The 21,223-nt window shown below is 35.7% G+C and overlaps 1 protein-coding gene across 1 annotated transcript in view; it reads left to right on the forward strand.

Annotated features, from left to right (window-relative positions):
* The window catches only part of chinmo (Chronologically inappropriate morphogenesis), a 172,159-nt gene that overhangs the window by 1,010 nt on the left and 149,926 nt on the right, over positions 1-21,223 (forward strand). The window lies entirely within an intron of this gene.

Raw genomic sequence — 21,223 nt, forward strand, 5'->3', positions numbered from 1 at the left:
TCAATATTGATCCGATATCAATTATTTAATAAAAGTAATATACATGATACTTGAAATTGTTTCGCTAATTTTTGCGAAGTCGTGATGGTAAATAGATATGTGATTATTTGAACCGTATTTTCCGAGTGAATTTTTATCGATCGCAAATTGACTCTCAATTCTGCGCATGAAAGCTGCACACCTGAGAAGACTTAGAAATTTGCTAATTTTGCGGAGTTCGGCTTCGCTGCTCGGCTGTAAGCTACCGGCATACAAACGGCATTAATGATTGGACCACCCCAGCGCCCCTCCTGTACTCCTGTTCCATCCTATCCTCTCGCCACGCAGCACGCACCACCCGCCCGCGCCACCCACCACCCACCGCCCATCACCCACTGTCCCCCCAGCCGCGCCCGGCCCTGTGATCATGTTTGTGCATCCCGGGGTAGCAGGATAGCAGAGAAGCAGCCAGCCACCCCTCGTTTCCCCAAACATCAAAGCCGCTATTCTGAAGCGCATTCCATTTAGAATTATTGAATTTGGCTCGGAGAGGGTTGACTGACGCTGATCCTGCCAGCGGGTACCTACTGTTAACCCCCTCCCTCATATGAGTATGCGCTTTAGCACATCATTAGCGAACCCTCAAATTTGCATATTACGCATTATAATTGTTCAAATTTTGCAATGCACATATTTTTCCTCCTTGTTTAGCCCGTTTTGTAATATTCAACATATTTCTACTGTAAACTGTAAATAATTATGTTTGCTTGCGCATATGTAATTAACGATCGATAACAGACCCGAAAGGCTTCGACAAAGCACAAGCCTACATAAGTAGTGTAGTTGTAGTAAACGTTTTCTTTTTAATATTATTTATAACTATGAAGCTTTGATCCTTTATTGAAATCTCAAAGAAATTTTGTAATTCCTTATTATTTTAACAAATATCCTTATTATTTTATAAATATTTATTACATTGCATTTTGAATCCTATGTTTTTTCATTCCATAGAAAAATTAAATTCGAATTTGAAATGCGCACGAATTATCGAAATTGAGTTGAAATTAACGTGAAAATAATCACATCACCGAAATGCGGTGTTCGAATGTTGATGTTGGAGGGTTTAGATATTTCACATGCGGATAATATTACAAAAGGTGCTTGTACTTCTAATTTTTTTTTGAGCAAAATATAAACTGACTGAAAATCGATTGTGCATAACACATATATCTTTATGAAACCAAAATCAAACAGAAACCGGTTGTTAGTTTGGAGTCTATTTTTCACATACCATTCATGAAATATTAGTTATATAATACAATATTTTATTTTATTATTTATAAATTCTTATTGCAAAAATGAAACCATAATACCGAGGTAAGAAACAGCGAATTAACTGCCATCTTTTGTCACAAAAATTACCAACTATGGCTAATTTATTAACCTGGTAAGAAAGGAATTCGAAAATCTGTTAAAAAATATTACTTAATTTTCATTTTATTCATTTCTAAACTCATATAAAATACAAATTCGGAACCCAGTGAATAGTTCAATAAATTAACTAACTAACCAACACGTCGTTTCCCCGCAAGGGTTGGCAGAGAGGACGAACGGCCGAACAACTCGGTCTTAGCATGCATACTTTCCTTGCTTCATTCACATTCATGCACCGTCTCATTCACGCCCTTCTGTAATTCTGACTCATGATGCGGTCCTACGTAAGGCGAAGCTTAATGCTAAATCACTATTTTGATTAATCTTTCCAACGAATTGGTGTACATTATGAATACCAAAAATATGCTTTAGATAATTTGAAGGTTTTCATATCGTTTCGCTTGAGTAGAATACAAATAAAAAATAAATTACTCAATAAAAAATATAAATGTAAACTACCAAAAAAAATGTTTTTTCAGTAGATATGTATGAACGCGTAAAGGAAACAACTTTAACAAAATACAGTATTATAGCTAAGATTATCTGTGACAGTTTCACTTGATGAACTTTTTTGCTTTCTTATAAAATTATTTACAAAATAAATAAAAACCAGTTTTGTACTTGAAATCGAACGTTTCTAGACTTCGTTTGTCAAGCGATTTTAATGCCTATTACCTACAATGTAAGGTATCCCAAGAATATAAACAATTTTTGCTTTTAGCTTCCTCTTAAATGTTTGTTCACTTAATCGTACCACGTATTCCTCAGGCGTCCTCGACTTTTACAATCACACTCACGTCATTATTATTCTCCCCACACACCTAAATTCGTTCATTCTTTCTAAATGCCCAAACCATTTACGTTCCTTTCTTAATCTTACTCATTACGCTTACATTAGCCTCGTATTCTTGTAAATTCTTCTCAATAAATTATCAATTAATAAAAAATAAAAATAAAACACCTTACAACTTAATATTTTGATACCCACAACATAATTAATTCTTTAGAACAGGCAATATGTCTAGCTAATGCAGAAGAATGCACGGTTATCTCGAGAGTATTTCCTCCTGGGGTAAAAATAATCTCGTCGAATTTAATGTTTCAAAGACCCAATCCTGTCTGATTACGTCTAAAAGGGATCCAAATGATAATCTAGTCTCCTTCAACGGAAGCAATCTTCCGAACAGGCCTTCCATTGATATGCTTGGTATAACTGTAAGTGACCAGCCAGGTACGGGGGCTCCATCGAAGCCAGAGTAAAGTTGGCCTCTCAGAAGCTGGGCGTACTGTACAGGGCCCGCAGATACTTTAATAATACACAACTGCTGACCCTGTACAAATCGCAAGTGCGCCCTACTGTCGAATTTGGCAGCCATCTCTGGTCCGCAGCCCCTAAATACCTGAAAAAAACCCTTGACTCTGTGCAAAAACGGGCGGTCCGTTTGATAGATTCCCCAATCTTAACAGACGGACTGCAATCTTTAGAGCACAGGCGTCAGGTAGGTATGCTGTCCTTGTTCTATCGGTATTACAATGGAAGATGCTCTGAGGAACTAGCGTCATTGATCCCTTCGGCACCGGTGCGTAGTCGGGATACATGCCAAACGCGCGCCCAAAATTTGTACACAGTTGACACTTGTCACATGAGAACGGGTCGCTTCTACGATTCGTTCTTAAGTTCAACAGCTCGGCTGTGGAACGAACTGCCGGCCTCTGTGTTTCCTCCCTCCTACAACATGGGACTCTTCAAGACCCATGTTCACTCCTTCCTCTCCACAAAAAGACCCTCCACACAGCATCCCCAAAGATGACATAGGCCCTGAGGGAAATTATTTTCTTCAGGGCCTCCTGTGTGGAGTAAATATATATAAAAAAAGCTAGGAAACATAATACAACTTCAACTCAATTTATAATGTATATAGTAACCTAAACTTTGCAAATAAAAATGTAATGTAAAATTAAAAAGCACCCAATGCTTGCACCTACTTCTAAGCATCTAAATCTTACACTATTCTTCGTATTATGTCATTCTTTTGTTTATATGTTTTAGTATACAATATCATATTATACTGTATCTATAGTCCCAGGAATATCCTTAAAGTATATTTATATTTGCAACATGCCCTTTCCCAGTCGGAATAAAATAGGAAGGTAGGTAGTTACAGGAAAATCATTTCAAAGAGCGCATGTTTGAATGTATTTGTGTACACTGATGTGGTTCAAATTAGCTATAAACAGTTTGAAACAGTACCCTCTTACCCCGCAGTGTCCTATGATAAAGTTTACCACTACACAAGCAAGAATCTCTAATGATTTTATACTGTATCTGTATGTGGAATTTGCACGATGACTCCGATACGGCGATACGTGTTGTATGGAATGAAATGGAATTGTCAGTTGAAGGCCTCCGATAGAATAGAACGCGAAAGCTCATTAATTATTCAGTAAAAGTCTACATCGCTCTTCAGTCTGCGTTCCTCGTTTGTCCCACCGGAGTTAAGGGTGAGGTTTAACAAAGAAATCTGATTGGATTTATACGAAAAAAATACGCGACATTTTTACAAATTCTAAATTCGTTATCCTTCTTCAAATCGTTAAAAATATGTTGTACCTGGTTGTCTTTATGATTAAAAAAAACTGCATTTTAGTGTAAAGGTTTATCACACTAAATTAATTTAAAATTTTATTTAACGCTAATTGAATTGAAAAACTCGTTGGCTTTTTAAAATACCTATTTGAATGTCACTTTTGTTTTCGGGAATGAATGAATGCAAATCTTAGAAGCGGAAATTAACCCACTTCCCGACATCCGATCGAGCTGAAACTCGGCAGATAGAGTCGTTGTCTATGACAATGCGTTCTATCAGGTGGCAATCATGTACACATACGCGGACACATACGCATTTCTCTGAAATTGTATGCCATTACAGCAGTTACTATACGAAATAAATGTCGCTCCTACTCGATTGGCATATGGTGGAGTTGTTAACGCGGTTAACTCCAGTACCTGAGAGTAAAGGTACAATCCTAGGTCAATTTTCTTTTTTAAGAAGTCATTTTAAAATAGACGTATTAAAGTGAAGAAATGTTTTTACTGATTTTTTTGTGGATTGTTATATTGTACGTATACATTTGCGAACCGAAACGTGAACCGAGCCTCGAATTACGGGAAAGGAACAAAGTAACTAACTGCAAGTGGCGTTTCGCGCCATTTGCGGTTGCTTAGTTCTTTTCCCATAAGTTGAGGTTCAGTTCTCAGGTTCGGCTCGCGTATGTATACGTAGCATTACGATAGCAAGAATCCATAATCATTTCAGCTTTTGCTCTCCATTATTTATTGGATAACTGCGCCGATTCTAAAATAAACTGTTATAATAATATTGTTGACTTTACACGAGATCGTTTTGCATCATTATCATTCATTTGAAGTTACGGCGAATGCTATTCGAAACACTAAAATAAACATCACAATGTATGAAGGAGTACTATGGTGCAGGTAAATATGAGATAATGGGATTTTGAAAACTCGTGTGGAAGTTTATTAGCGATTGCACCGGGTGGGCCAACTTTTCGACCAGGTTGTGTCAACCATCTTGCAATGTATGTACATACACACTGTATAACTATATAAACCTATCATAATTGACAATCCTTAGCTCATGTTCTCGCATATCCTTACAAAGGATCAGCAAAGGCTTAGATAACCGCAGCTAGATATAAGTGAAATTTCTAATTAACACCATTCTAAAGATTAAGATTATGTGCGTGGGTATGTCGTGTTAACCTGTGCGTTCGTATTTCACCCGTTTGGAATTGAGTTAGACTGAGAGATTAGCATCAGGTAATTATTAATTTATAAGACGTAAGGCATTGTGGATTATTATTATTGTTGATTCGCAGTTCCATGTTCTTGCGGGCCGGGTTCTCAATTTAGCAGGCGTTTCAATAAATTCGTTATCAGGATCGTTCAGCGCCGTAGACGTAGCTCAGCCATTACCATTCAGGAAAGCTAGCATTAATTATGTAATTATTTGTCAACAGAGTGTTCTTTATGCCTTCCCTTTTGCACAAGATTATCGGCATTATTTAGGAAACGCATTTTGTTGCGGATAGCTGAAAAATCTCGAGCAAAAGTTAAAGGCTCCGTAGCGCTCAAGTAGTAGTAAGTAGAAGATACGTTACCTAATATGAATGTTAGAGGGAGCGCGCTAATATAAAAAAATATAATTACTATGCGTAAGCGAAAAAAATAATAAAGCATGACGTATTTAAGCCCTGTGAATTTTTTAATACCTACAACATTTTCAATAACAGAACAAAATGTGTTTTCAATAATTTTCGGAGCATACTTTGCGATTTTTTCCTATTGAGGGAATTTCATGTAATTACCGTTTCGGCTCGGCAAATGTATAGGTATTATCATAAAAAAATGCATGTATATTTTATAAGAGCTTAGCTTAAAGTGTTCAAGGAAAATATGTTATAAATCGGTAGAAATTCGGAATGCGGGGGCTTAAAGACGATGGAAAATAAATCAACAATGAAATATGCAAATACTACATTTACACAACTTCTTCGGTTTTTAACAAAATATGCCTTCTGTTTTTGGGACCTGCACTTTTGGAATTGTTTACAGTAAAAATGTCGAGCCCAGGGATACCCTTTTGGGTTTTATTTCCCGTAAATTGATTAATATCTGTGACCTCTTCCCGAGAGCGGTGCGTAAAGCTTTCGTTAGTTTCACGTGCGCGGCATTCTAACGATTGTGGGATTTATGCGCCTCCGTTAAATTCATTTGTGAGGCAAATCCCTCGCGCATAGTTATCCGATATTCCTTTTAGCCGCCCCATTTTCCTTTGTGTCGGTCAGGCCTACCACCACCACCTCCCGCCTTCCTTCCCGAGCCCACTTTGTCCCGCGCGCCTGCCTGCCTACAGTGCCTACTTACAGCCTACAGGACGTCTTAGTAGTCTTCATTATAATAGGCTCCGTCGTTAGATATTTCACCTGGATGTACAAAATGTATAGGCCCTGCGAAGCCTGCGTTCGTTAAAGCTTTCGATAATGACAAGGTAGAAATATTAGGCTTCCGGGGAAGGTGTTGTTGGTGGTTTTGCTACGTTTCCGTCCGTTCATTTGTTTTGTCTTCCGTGGAAGCCGTTGTCGCAGATAATCAGTTAAGCCTTATTAGATGTATTTATTTGCACGCGGAATCTCTATTTCTCTCCACAAAGCGAGGAAATTTACCACTCGACTCAAAATCACTCGTTCTGTGTTCTGGGTCTTCTTCAAGAACGATAACTGTTACGTTTTCTATACAATTCAGTTTTCTTATTCTATCGAGGGCTTCCTTTGTGTTATGAAGAAACAATGGACAATTGCAACATTACGGTTCTTTTTCACCAGTATTTTGCCTCTACCAGTGGGTAGAGGCAAACTCTATCAGTGGGCATCTTATTGACCCGCTTACCAGGCATCACCACCAAAACATATATGCGTTATAATAATAATAAGTGTTTTATCATCTTTTTTTTTGTAACAAATAGATATAATGATATCCTCACTGGGATCTCCCGTGCTGAGGATTTCATTTACATATTATGTATAATTTAATTATAAGAATATTAATATTACATCAAAGTTACATATGAATTTAATTATGAACATATATCATGTAGTATATTGTTTTTAAATAATTTTAAAATAAGTAAGATAGTGTTTTGTTCAGTTGATTCTGTTTTAGTCTATGTTTGATCTCAGTAAATCTTCTATTTCAGATCTCCCTATGTTAAGTATCCAGCTCTTTATTTGAGATTTAAATGTTAAAGTGCTGAGGTTTTTGAGTGTGAGTGGTATTTTACTGTAGAGTTTAATACTATGATATAAGAAGCTTTTTTGCCCAAAAGTTGTATTTGTAGTTATTTGTTGGATAAGTTTTTGACCATGAGATCTAGTGTTTCTATTGTGCGTGTTTGTTGTTATTTCTTGGGTTTTGTACTTTTGAATGTAAATGAGTATAGTTTTAGAATATAGTTGTTTAATTGACATGATGTTAAGATACGTGAAGATTTCTTCAGTGCTAGTTCTTACAGGAACTTTCAGTATAATTTTCATTATGGCTTTTTGAGTTTTAATTAGTGGATTTAATATATTTTTATTTGCACTGCCCCATCCGATAATACCGTATTCTAACAGTGATTGGCAGAGAGCCATGTAGATTTTGGTTAAGTCTTTTTTAATTAGCACATTCCTGATAGTTTTGAAAAAATAAATTAGTTTTTTTTAATTTTATTATCTAAATAGCTAATGTGATTGGTCAATTTTAAATTATTCAGCTAGAGAGATCAGTGGGCGTCTTACTTACTCGCAACCAGGCAACACCACCAAAACATATATGCGTTATAATATATTCAGCTAGAGAGATCAGTGGGCGTATTATTGACTCGCAACCAGGCAACACCACCAAAACATATATTCGTTATAATATATTCAGCTAGAGAGATCAGTGGGCATCTTATTGACTCGCAACCAGGCAACACCTCCAAAACATATATTCGTTATAATATATTCAGCTAGAGAGATCAGTGGGCATCTTATTGACTCGCAACCAGGCAACACCACCAAAACATATATTCGTTATAAGATTTTCAGCTAGAGATCAGTGGGCGTCTTACTTACTCGCAACCAGGCAACACCACCAAAACATATATGCGTTATAATATATTCAGCTAGAGAGATCAGTGGGCGTATTATTGACTCGCAACCAGGCAACACCACCAAAACATATAATATATGCGTTATAATATATTCAGCTAGAGAGATCAGTGGGCGTCTTATTGACTCGCAACCAGGCAACACCACCAAAACATATATTCGTTATAATATATTCAGCTAGAGAGATCAGTGGGCATCTTATTGACTCGCAACCAGGCAACACCACCAAAACATATATTCGTTATAAGATTTTCAGCTAGAGATCAGTGGGCGTCTTACTTACTCGCAACCAGGCAACACCACCAAAACATATATGCGTTATAATATATTCAGCTAGAGAGATCAGTGGGCATCTTATTGACTCGCAACCAGGCAACACCACCAAAACATATATTCGTTATAAGATTTTCAGCTAGAGATCAGTGGGCATCTTATTGACTCGCAACCAGGCAACACCACCAAAACATATATTCGTTATAAGATTTTCAGCTAGAGATCGGTGGGCATCTTATTGACTCGAAACCAGGCAACACCACCTAAACATATATATATATATTCGTACTTGCGTATTTGACAAAATATAAGAAATATGTGATCGTGTAAGTCCTGTAAGCAGTCAAAAGACATTTTTTTAAAGATTGCAGCGGCTTCCACATCATAAACAATAATATCAGCGATGCGCTTAACATTCTATCCGAAAAACCATAAAATATCATGTTCGACAGTCGAAACAATAATTCTTTTCATTTAAAAAAATGATGGAACTCATTATGTTATTATAACGACCGCGAAAACCACTAGGTACTTGTTGAATACCAACGCGTTACATAATGTTGTCCTGCGATATCGTGATTGATGATAAAAGTTTACGCAACGAGAACTCCACAACGCGGAACAACACGCTGCATATAATGTTAGAAGTGACGCACAATAATAATGAGTTTCGGAGTATTATGTCCATGTTGGGCAAATTTGGACCTTGAGATAATAATAATGTACTAAAAACTGCAGCATGCGAAGGGTTAAATCGGCGCTCTAATGCAGCTGCGCGAGTGTTGGTGCTGGTAGTGAGCTCACGCACACATTCGCTTGGCGGCTTGAATTCGGTTTAGGTTGCGTGTGTGTGTGCGTGCACCGTACATTCGGATGTACGTCACTAGTACCTAGTCGCTAGATAGCGAGCGCACGTGTCGCTCTACGTGGCAACCTTCAACCGGCGCGACGTAGATTCGGGTGGCCTCTTACAAAATATCCACGTGAGTTCGCCTTTTGTTTCCCGGATTTTCCTGGCTTTTCGGCTGGCGGGGCTCGATGTATCTGGCTGTATCGACCTGACGTCTGCCTTTGATGACTTCTTATTGATGCTGGGCCCTGAGCCGAAACTCTATAGACTAAGCTGAATCGCCCGCCTCATAATGGGCCGATATGCTCGCTCTATTCACACAGGCTTTTTGTTGCCGCAATAGACAACTTAATACAGCTTCATACAAACTCCCTTTTAGTACTTGGATATTAAAGGACCCCGGGAATGGCTTTTATGTCACTTTTTGGCACACTTCTGTCTACAATTGCTATTAATTCTCCATTACTTGGCGATAATTTGTCTTCTAAATTAAACTTCATTGGATGATGGATTGAGTAATAAATTAATGTGCTATGACATTTATTTGCGTTGATAAAAAAAGTCACCGGTTAACACGTCTTGTTATTCGTGATTGTCATTAATTTGGAGGTACTTACAAAATACTAAAATATGTATTGCACTTAACTGTCATTTCGATTAGATAAATACGTTTCTTTTGTACTTACATTATAAATATATATGTACATTATGGGTTATCGTGCGACACGTGTTACATGCGCAAATTAGTTTTTGTTTACCCGATTTTCACAGCGCACCCATTCCAAAACATCTGATGTCAGAACTTGAATGACGCGAAACAAATTCGTTAATTTTCTCATCACGATGTTGTGGTATTTTATTCTCTTTCATTTTACCCTTTAGCTAATTTAACACAATTAAGCGATACTATTTACATACTGAACTATTGGAAAAAAACGAAAACAGTCTACTATTTTTAGCTGTAGATTTTATTTGTTTATACTATTACGGCGGTTTTAGGCTGCCACGGTGGAAATTCTGCGATGAAGGTTCTCAAACTTTCCAACCTTTTAACGAACAAATAATCGATGTTGTGTCCTTGAACACTTCCTTATTCGATATTTATGTATTTCTATTTCTGGTACTGGACAAAGTTCCACATTAATGAAGTAGTCATTGAATTGATTCATTTCAATAAATTAAAAAATCTAGGTACCTAACACATGCCTCAAAATATATAGTAAAATATTATGTATGTATGAATTTGCATGCATAATATTTTTATGTAGTTTATAATATATTTAAAAAATCTGAGAGCCTTCATTAAAGACTAATATTTGAAATTGAATAACTAAGGTCTTGGCATAAATTTGTCTCTTTGTGCACTTAGTTGTTCTAAACTACGCAAAGGATTTTAACATGGTTTTCACTATCATTTTGAAAATTTATTCTTGAAGGTTTATATACATGAATATAAAAATGGATATTATATTAGTAGAAAGTAGAGAAAAGTCGATGTTTTGTAATCAAGTATTAAAAAAAATATTTTCGGGCGCTTACATTGCTAACGCTGGGTAAATCTTATGAGAGGCGTCAAAATAATGTACTACGGAATTGTGTATGTACCTATATTAAAAAGGCCTACAGAAAAATTGGTCATCTCCTAAGGGTAACCCCCAGCATCGCCGGGTACACGTCAGCTAGTCTATTTATAAGAATTGTTTGTGACCGGCGGCGTGGATTTCATTTTTATACAAATCCACAGTTTTATTCCAAATTAATGAAATTTTGCACACTTGACCTTCAAAACAGGAGAAAAGACACTGTCTATATGGGATTTCTTCAATTTTTTCCAACACTTTTTCCCACCCCTTTAAAGTAAAATGTTAATACTTCATGACGAAATTTTGCACGTTTTTATTTATTTATTTTGTAAGAAACAAACAGCTTTTATATAATATACGAGATAAATATACAAGTTAACTGAAGTCAAGCCACAGAAGTTTCTTATGTTAAAGTGCATTAGAAATGAAGTTTTAGTATCTTAAAATTAATTTGGTGTTAAAGGAAGGGGAGAGGAAGAGGAAAATAGGAAGAGGATAGGAGATGCTGCCAATACATTCCATACTCTCATATTAATAATCGATCGTACGCATTACTTCATATCGATATTTCTTTAGGTTATTACCAAAAATGTCAATGCTGTAAAATTTTGTATTATATTGTGCACATATACGAGGAATTGGGGAATTTTTTCGAATGTTTGTTCTACACAAGGGTAGATAAAATAAATCAGATTGTCGGGTTGATCTAGACGGAATATGAAGATTTATTAAATTGGTAAGTTCTGGTGAGTCCAGACAATTATTTAGGATTTTAAATAATAAGATTTGATCAAAAATTAGACGTCGTGTTTGGAGGGAGTTAAAATTGTGAAATTTAATGGATTCGGTATAATTTGAGAAGTATAAGTTTAGTTTATAATTTATGTGTTTAAACATTTTTTTTTAATTCTTTCTATTCTTTCGATATGGGCTTGGTATAAAGGAGTCCAGATCGGTGTACAGTGTTCCAGGTGGGGGCGAATATATGAGGTGTAAACGGAATATAGAGTGTTTATGTTGTGGAAGGGTTTTGCTATGCGAATTATAAATCCCATCATTTTATTGGCTTTGTTAATGATGTCATCAGTGTGTTGGATAAAGTTTAATTTAACATCCAGTGTTACCCCAAGGTCCCTGATATATTTTACTTCATTGATGTGTGTGCCGTTTAGTGTGTATACAAAGAATATTTTATTTTTATTACGTGTAAATGTTAATTTATTGCATTTCGCGATTTTAATAACAAGTTTGTTTAATTCGCAATAGACAAAGAGACGATTTTGTGACGTTTAAAATAAGAGGAAAATTACTGTCTACATCTGATTTCAAAAATCTTTGCGTAAAGCCCAGACGTCGCCGGGGACTTCAGCTAGTCTTTAATCAAATAAATGAACTTGTGCATTGAATATCTATTTTAACAATAAATTCTTCGTTATATCTTTTAAAACTGTAAAAGTTGTTTTTTTCTTTTATAGCATTAATGTTAAACTTTTGGAACCGGACCGGATTTAGCTAATCGGAATTATTAGTAATTTATTATTTGTCTTGATGTATGTATACTATGTATTCAAGTAAGTTTCGATGAAGTTAGGAAGGTTGGAAATAAAGTCACGTTAATTAATAATAATATATTATAATTATGATTGATGCCGTTGAACGATTTAACAATGAGAGATTATCTACTGCTTTAAAATACATTGTTTTTGTGATTTATTTACATTAGCTCTTTCATATATTTAAATTTGAATATAACATGTTATAATTTCTCTATAAACGCAGGCTCTTATGGTTCTGCCGCTGAGAACTCCGTTGTAATTTTGGAGGACTTTCACGCATACAGTGTTTCACGTTAATATCGAAGAACTTCAGGGGGTTGAGATTGTGATAATCCGGAAAAAAATTAGAACTGACAATGTAAAGTTGGTTTCACATTTTTTCTTTAGATTGTCATGAACCCCCTGAAGCATCGCGGTATGTGTGAAACACGTTGTATGCCGTATATCGTTGATATATCTAGTATCTAGTACATAGACATTCATATGTCTGTGATCTAGTATAATAGCCTTGGTGAAAGAACACCACCCAGAATCGAAACTTTACTAGTAACGGCATAAGCCGCGTCAATCTGAATAGCTAGGTACCTACTTCTCAACCTTTCTCTTCCCCATTTCATTATCCTAAGGCTCTGGGAGCAGTTGAGATTCAGTATTCACATATGAAAACCTCAAGTAGGCTTTTCATTGGTTACTGTAGTTAGTATTTCCTAAAAAGTGTATTTAAAAAAATATATGCGTGTGTCTGAAAGATAAGAGTGCCTTTCCTAAAAAGTTTTTTTTTAAATAATGCAAAGAAACGTTAGACGGAGCTCTTTATGCAGAACCGTATAGTAGGCTGTTTTTTAGAGTTATTAGTTTCGCGCAGCATCGTTTGAGAGGCCGCGGATGGAAATGACCTCAGCTTGCACAGAGGAGAGACGCAAATTCAAGGCGGGCATCACGGCCGCTCCGGCACTGGCACTGGCACTGGCACTGGCACTGGCACCGCTGGCAGGGCTGGGAAACGTAACGCTTCCTACTTGAACCTTCCGTTAATTAACGTGGACTCCGTTTCTTCCGCCGCTGACCGAAATGAATTACCAACCGTTTTCTATTTCGGTGGGATTTCGGGGTCCATACCTAACCTAAATACGCGTGCGTGCAAAAATAAAATAAAATTGTAGATTTAAAATTTTTGAGCTTTCTTAGATCATAGTTCAACATCTCGTAAAGTAAGTACTAAATCTCTTTCGATTACCATACAAGAAATGCGATGTGGGCGTGTTTTACGACCCAAAAGTCTGACCATTCTTTGGTTAAATTTTAAATTCAGTAATTCGATTTCACAATTCAAATTCAAAATCAAATGGATTAGCGAATACGAAGTCGAGCAGTGTAATCGAGATTACCTACGCAATGTTGATTGGTTGTCTCTGTCTAATAGCCATAAGGTACTAAGTCAGTGGCGATATTGGTTTCCATTCAAATATGTACATGGAATGAATTTCTATTTGAAGGTGTTATCTATACAGAGCCATTTTTGAAAATATTATTTTCTCTAGTTCGTTTTTTTTTTGCTTTTGAAACCTATTTATTATTGAAAATTTCGTATTTTTCAACATTTATATGTTACAGTAAAAAGCTAAATTGCTCATAATTTTTGTTTCCCGCAAATTTACAATTTATTTTTACTATTTGGTTGATACGAATTAAGGTCCTTACTATATTTTTATTTATTTTTTTTAAAGAAAGACTAACATTCCTGGGTTACGAAAAACCTGACAATATTTGAAAATCTCCTACTACCACCACAGTAAGCGGAAAAAATTGCTTGTGTTGTGATGGAGGACTTAGCCAGCCAGTGGGACCCAAACGCGATGCCAACTCAGCTACTGATCGGCCATAATTAATAAACATGCAAATTTTATACAACTGATGTACATTAATTTATGTTTGGAAAATAGTTGTTTATCAGTTGTGTAAAATTTAAAACAAGTTTATTAGTAAGGGGGGTAGTATTGTAATAAATTCATACCCGTTGGTTTGTTTTCTGCTTATGTACCTATGAATTTATACTGAGATTTTTCCTTTCGGTCTTTTATGGTTGAATTTAACGGAACCTTATTTTATATTTTTAGATGTTAAAGAAGTTACTTTAAAAAGCGTGTTATTAACAATAATAGACCAGTTAAACGAGCGTACATACAAAACATTAAAAATACTCCGTCGATAAACAAAACCTTTGGACAAAGACCCCGCAAATACCTAGCAATAAGAGCATTCAACAATTTGACACTCGACACAAAAAATGTGGGAAACAAAAAACATTTCACAAAGAAAATTAAGATTGGATTAAACAACATAAAAGGCCATACTACAAAATAAATTTATCTTCAAAGAATAAAAAATATATCTACATAGTACATATTATATTACAGACAACCGACCGTTTTTATAACTGCCTTACTTATTTTATTTTTATTACGTTACTTTATTTTATTTTAATTCTTTTATTTTATTTCTTAATATTTCATGTAAATTAGTTTAATTAACATAATTTCAATACAGTTCATTTTTAGTACATTAAAATGCGTGGTTTTAAACAAAGTAATTGTTTTGATGTAACAGAAATAAATAAATAACAGAACTTGAAAATCAACTTTATAATTTGATGAATTGATCAAATTCTGCGAAACAACCCGTCCTAAACCTTTTAGAGTAATATTACAACGGTATATTTGTATATTGATGTTGTAAAAGTTTTTTGTTGTTAAAGAAAATTAATATAGTAGATACAGTGAACATTATTTTTGTTGCTTTATTCCCGTACTTATTAAAACAAAATTTACAAAAATCAGTGTTTAGGTTTTTCAAGTATTTCGGTGCCTGGTTGTGTCAAGCAAATCTTTACGTAACCTTTTTCTTCACTTTAATCTGATTTCCAATATTCATCAGTATAGCTTTTTAACCAACTGAATATAATTTTCTCGTAAGAATTATTTATTAGATATTATTAGAATTATTACGACCCAACCCTGCAATAACCAATATAACCATGTCTACGTGATTCACGTTATGAAGAAACATGTAAAGTTCGTCACGTGGTAGAAAGATTGATGGCAATAATTATCTTTCGCAGACATCACGCCTTGCATTGTGAAACCTTTTTACTATTTCTCCAGTTTATACTACCGTCTATTCACTTTCATCGAGACTGCGTCTTCTAGGGCCTCTGAGCGTCATCAATAGGAATCTCCGAAAGAAACCGAATCAAGGTCACTCTGAACAAGGCAGTAGGGCAATCAAACACTTTTCTACCAGACTATTGTATCGATAGGTCCCTTTTGATGATGTGGACCGCTGTCCGTTGGTACCACGCGGGCCCACAGCCAATTTGGGGCTCCACCGCGGCGCGAAATTACAGCCGCATCTTTTGTGAATTGATCATTCCTACAGTCGTGCTCGTAACCCTTTTATTGTCAATGCGTATTATTATGTAATCAAATACATGCCTTGGTTGATTTTGGATGATTTGTTATTTAGCACTGAAAATGTGAAGATGTAGAATTTCCTCCATACGGTACACTATCGTGTTAGCGGTGGTTCCAAGAAATTATTTGTAAAGTGCCTATAGTTAATATATGGCACCAAATGTTTAGAACTTCGTAGTTGAACATACGATAATAATGGCAATTTATTTAATTCTTATTATATATTTAATGCAACATTGAAACGCTGTGCCTATGCATCTTGCGAATTGAAGTCAACGCGCCTATCAAATTTACTAGGAATGTGATTATTATAAATATTTCCGTTGGATTTTTTAGTTCGCTTTCTCGCAAGTCCAATAGAATGAGGTTGTTTATGACGTAGGCGTATTTCTGATATTAATTTCTGTATTTGACAGCCAGGAATTGAGGTCCGTTTGATGTCGAAAAGTTGACAAAACCCTTTCCTTTGTTCGTACGTGAATCAGAAATCCGTAATACTGCATAGGTAACCCAGCGGGACCCGACCCTTTCAAATAGCACTTTTTCATCCAAATTCTGTCATATAATAAAACTTAGGTTTTTTCCTGCATAGGTACTGAAAGAATCTGGATAAATGGGTGATATTATAATAGGTACATCGTACTAAAAATTCTGCCTATGGAATCGATGTAAAAACTCGCTCCGAAGTTCTCATGACACATCTCGAATCTCCTCGAATCTTTTCTCGTGAACACTTTATATTTATTATGTTGGTGGTTGTGTGTGCTTTCAGGACGTTGATCTTTGTGCAGTTTTTTTCTATTCCTTGAATATGTCTGACATTTAACTACTAAAAGTTTCGTGCGCTGGTTGCTTTTTAGTAAACATAAAATAAAACCATAACTGCTGCAAAGCCCACCGCGGTCAAAAAAGGATTGTAAGAATTTGCTTTTCGCTCAACTGACAAATGCAGATTGCAACTGAAAATAATAAATTAAATGTGCTAAAGATTATAATGTTTCCTTTTTATTTTAAAAATCACTTCAAATATGTTCATTGGATTATTTTGGTAAAAATGAAAGCCGATTTGTGGGTAGGATTCCCTGTATTCCGCTGTTTGTTTTTGTGTGCTTTTGAAGGATTCTAAAGTTCAAGGCCAACTTTCGATGTTATTCAAACCGCTTGTCGTTTTGTGTTTTGCGTTGTATGGTCGAGTAAGTACAGGGAGAACCACGGACGTATATATAGCTTTGATAAGGGGGGGGTCCGCAAATTAAAAAAAAATATATAAGGTCATGTTTTCGTGAAAAAAATAGTCAGTCTTAATCAATCAGCCTTTATTTTTAAATATTATATATATAAATCATTCAGTCTCTGATATTTGAACTAAAAATAAACATAACATAATTATCGCTCCTTATTTAAATAAAATCGCTTCGTTTATAACATAAAAAAAGAAATAACATAAAATAAAAGGTGGAAAACAAAATGACTTTTTTTTATACCTAATTTGTTAAGGTACACTAAACAAAAATACTCTTTCATCTTAAGAACAAATAATTTGTTTTAAAATTGAAACACCTTTTATTTAATCACATAACCAAATAATTTATTCTAAACTTTGGTCATATTGTAAGGCAATCTTTTTAATGAACTACAATTATAAAATTAAAATCAAAAAGTATCATCCTACCTACAATAACAAAATATTTTTAATGCAAATAATACTTAATGTATGAAAAAAATAAGCGTTTTCTCTCAAGCTAAATGAAGAGCTTTCATCTTAAGAACAAAATAATTTCTTTTAAACTTTGGTCGTATTATTATGACACTCTTTTTAATGAACTACAATATAATTAAAATTAAAAATTACCTACCTACCTACAGTAACACTAACAAAATATTGTAAATTCAAGTTATACATGAAAATAAATGTAGTTTTCTCTCAAACAAAAAAAACTGACACGAGATTCATTGTTTTACAACTACTATTAATTAAAAATTATCATTCCTTATTTCAAATAAATGGTTGTGCTTTTTTAAATAAGTTATAACTTCTTCGTAAATAATATAAAAAAATAAACAGTATCTAGGTATTACCTGTGTGAACATTATTAACGAATAACATAAAATAAAAGGTAGAAAACAAAATTACTTTTTTAGGTGCACTAATTTCTTTAGGTACCTACCTACACTAAACAAAAAATACTCTTTCATTTTAAGAACAAAATAATTTCCTCTAAACTCTGGTCATTTTGTATGGAACTCTTTTTAATGAACTACAATATAATTAAAATTAATAAGTACCATCCTACCTACAATGACAAAATATTTTTAATGCAATAATACTTATTTGAATATAATGAAAATAAAAAGTGTTTTCGTGGCTCGCAGTTCAGTGCACCGAACATGTCCGACCGCAGGACGAAATCTCCCGAAATCAGTTTCGGTTTCGGCCGTAGTTTCGGCTGGATGGCGGCCGAAACCGAAACTAAGCCGAAACTCGTTTTTTGGCCGAAACTAGGCCGAAACCGAAACCGAAAGTTCGGTCGGACACTACTTTAAAGTAATACATTTAGTCTTTTACGTTTAATTGCTAACTGATTAATAATTTCTTCGGAATCAAGTTGCACCGCCAGATCTCGGTGTACGCTCATTAAAGCCAGACCAGTAAGTCTTTCGTCGCCCATTTTATTTCTTAGGTAAGTTTTTAACCTCTTTAATGTAGAGAAAGATCTTTCAGGGGTTGCAGTGGACACTGGGAGTGTGGCTAAAATAATTAGAAGCTTTTTTATTAAAGGGAAAAACTGATCATCGCAGTTATCGATGGTGTCGATCACAGTTGCAGGTTTTTGTGCTACAGATTTCCAGTGATTGTGCCATATCTCATATTCACTCAGAAATATTGTGCCTTTATTTTCCCCACCCAGAAATTTTTGTGTAATCTTGTTAAGATTTTCTTTTATCCTGGAGTCATTACTGGTTTTTTCAGGTAGCAGCATTTGAATTCCTTCGATCGTCGATTCATGTGGTTTAAAACGAGCGTCGAGTTCTGTAATAACATGATCAATGAAAGGGTAAAACACATTTCGTCGGTAGTATATTTCGGCAGTTTCTGCTGCAATATTATTGCGCAGGGTTTGCCTTCCAGTTATTCTTGGCATTACTATATCGCTTGAACTCATCTGTTGTGCTAGCTCAAAAAGAATTGCGAACTGACTTTCGTTCCGAACATTTAGTAAAGTCGTTTTTACTCCCTGCATGACGTTTGAATATACAAGCCATGAGTACCTGGTAGTCCAATGGCGTTGAAAAGAAAGTTTCTTTTTACCAGTGATAGTCACTGGAAATTTAAATGTATCCGGAGGGGTCCAAAGCTCTTTTAATGCTCTCAGCTTTTCCTCGTCATTGCTTGGAGGATGACATACGTAGAGCGCAATATCATAACCCGTCCTGGCTGCGGCTGCGGACGTAGCCGAACACAAATCCATCCTGGCTGTAACAAAGACATATTTGACTAAAACAAAACAACAGCACATACCCATCTTCAAACAGCTTTTTGGTCATATTTAATTGTAAGAATAATAATAATAATTTGTGACTCTAATACTCTAATCCATACTATAATTAAATCGTAAGCGTTCCGTTTCTGTAAGTACATAAATATTTACAAAAAAAAAACAATTCATACGCACTATAATTATGTTACTGAGGTCAATAAAATAGTTATTAAAATTTTTGTCTGTTTGTCTGTGCGTTTGACCACGCTAATCTCAGAAACGGCTTAATCGATTTGTATGCGGTTTTGTTTAACATTTTAGTCTATGTTTCATTCCAATCGGTTCATAAACTAAAAAGTTATGTTAAGAATAAGAATTTTCAACTAAAAATTAAGTCTACGCGAACAATGTCGCGGGCACCAGTTAGTTGTTAGTTAAATATAATTGTATTTCTTTCTGTTAAAAGGCGAAATGATTTTATAACACTTAGGTACACGTCGCATATACACTGAAATTACCATTTGTCAAATATTTTATGCTCACGGCAAAACATTTGTTTACAGAAATTCTCTGGGAATAAAAATAAGAGCAGGATAAAAGTTTTTAAAATTCTAGTAACTGGGTTCCTTCCTAATAAAATAAACAAGAGACTTACCTTTCTTCACTTCATCGTCATCAGTATCTGTGGATGGCCCCGCTCTATTTATTCCTACTTCTTCAATATGACAGGATTCCACATTGTCTTTTGATAAAAGTTCATTGGGATTTGGTCTCTCTTTCTTAGAAAAAAAACTCAAAAGAGATACCTGATTTGATCGTTTCATACTTTTTAAATGCGACACTTCTTTCTGTATTAAAACAACTGACAACTGCGCAACGCGAAGAGACAAAATAGACTAAACTAGATTCTAGCTTGGTATGGTGCGCGCGGCCGAAACGCGGGCGGCGGCGGCGCGCCGCGGCGGGGGCACTGCCCATTCCCCCGCTCCCCGCACTGTGGCGGACTTAAGAAACTATCGTATTCTACAATCGGCGCGGTGCAATGGGGGGGGTCCGGACCCCCAAGACCCCCCCCCTTATATACGTCCGTGGGGAGAACAGAAGAGAACAGAGAGCGCAGCGTGCGAAAGATGTATACGGATATAAAGAAAGATCTTTACGGCTGTTTGGAAACCAGATTGTCAACATGCCGTGACAAAAAACCGAGAAGTGGCCATAATGGCTTTACTGCATCACCTGCCAAAACTCACAAACGTGATTGACCCACTGGCCGATCGTTTCAAGCAACGATGGGCCACAGCAACAGCGCTCCGTGCTTCTCAGAGGACCCGGCCCCGATTGTAGGGGAAACCGGTTTGCATTATTATTTCAATTCCGCCTAAAAAACTGGTCGGTTCGGGAGTAATGCACTCTCTTCTGAATAATTCGGTCTCGATTGCTGAATTTCTAATGTCAAATTCTTGTTGTGCGCACCTCCTGCTTGACTTGTTCGCAACTTGCAACCCGCACGGTCAACGTGGTGTTCGGTGTAATTGTTAATGTGCTTGACTTTAGCCTACAGACCACACCATTTAATTCTTGTTGTGCGCACTAGAGGTGGGTCCTATGAGTACTTTTCGTTACTGGGTACAATGAATACAGGTACAAAAAAATACCTGGTAAAAATACCGGTGACAAAATACTCAAAAGTATTTAATACCGACCTGAGAATTGATTCAGAATAAGTTATTCTAATGAACTCGCATAAATTCTGCCCACATATTTCCCACAAATATTCTACGGGAGCTTGATTCCCCGTTTTATTATTCAAATCCGGAGGGGGGGGGGGGGGTTGTTACAGAACTTGTTAACTTGAACTGTTATTTATTTAGTCCCTGACTTGTTC

Source organism: Hesperophylax consimilis, chromosome 4, assembly GCF_061612785.1.
Source record: "Hesperophylax consimilis isolate HC1 chromosome 4, BYU_Hcon_1.0, whole genome shotgun sequence".
NCBI classification, from domain to species: Eukaryota; Metazoa; Arthropoda; class Insecta; order Trichoptera; family Limnephilidae; genus Hesperophylax; species Hesperophylax consimilis.